The sequence below is a fragment of the Pristiophorus japonicus genome, unplaced genomic scaffold (genome assembly GCF_044704955.1).
Source record: "Pristiophorus japonicus isolate sPriJap1 unplaced genomic scaffold, sPriJap1.hap1 HAP1_SCAFFOLD_170, whole genome shotgun sequence".
NCBI classification, from domain to species: domain Eukaryota; kingdom Metazoa; phylum Chordata; class Chondrichthyes; family Pristiophoridae; genus Pristiophorus; species Pristiophorus japonicus.
The window spans coordinates 460,047-461,015 of NW_027251383.1; positions in this window are offsets into that span (position 1 = coordinate 460,047).

The following is a 969-nucleotide window of genomic DNA, read 5'->3' on the forward strand; positions in this document are numbered from 1 at the left end:
CACGACAACTAGCTGTTCTTCCTCCATTTTTAGAATGTCCTGCACCCGCTCCAAAACAACTCGTGTCGCGAGTTGGTCTTACCGCACGAGAAGGATCCACAGCCAGCTAAGGAATCGACGACCAGCAGGAAGAGTAGTGCAAGGAAGGTAGCGCAGGGGTCCCCTGTGGTCATCCCCCTGCAAAACAGATACACTGCTTTGAGTACTGTTGAGCGGGATGACTCATCAGGGGAGTTCAGCAGCAGCGAAGTTCATGGAACCGTGGCTGGCGCTGTTGCACAGGAGGGCAGGTAAAAGTGTGGGAGCGCGATAGTGATAGGGGATTCAATCGTAAGATGAATAGATAGACGTTTCTGTGGCAAGAACCAGGACTCCAGGATGGTATGTTGCCTCCCTGATGCAAGGGTCAATGATGTCTCGGAGCGGGTGCAGGATATTCAAAAAAGGGATGGAGGACAGCCAGTTGTCGTGGTGCACATTGGTACCAACGACATAGGTAAAAAAAAGGGATGAGGTCCTACGAGACGAATTTAAGGAGCTAGGAGCTACATTAAAAAGTAGGACCTCAAAAGTAGTAATCTCGGGATTGCTAGCAGAGCCACGTGCTAGTCAGACTAGGAATCGCAGGATAGCTCAGATGAATACGTGGCTTGAGCAGTGGTGCAGCAGGGAGGGATTCAAATACTTGGGGCATTGGAGCAGGTTCTGGGGGAGGTGGGACGAGTACAAACCGGACGGTCTGGAACTGGGCAGGACCAGATCCAATGTCCTTGGGGGAGTGTTTGCTAGTGCTGTTGGGGAGGAGTGAAACTAATATGCCAGGGGGACGGGAACCAATGCAGGGAGACAGAGGGAAACAAAAATGAGACAAAAGCAAAAGATGGAAAGGAGATGAGTAAAAGTGGAGGGCAGAGAAACCCAAGGCAAGAAACAAAAAGGGCCACTGAATATAAAGGGGCTGCAGGAGGG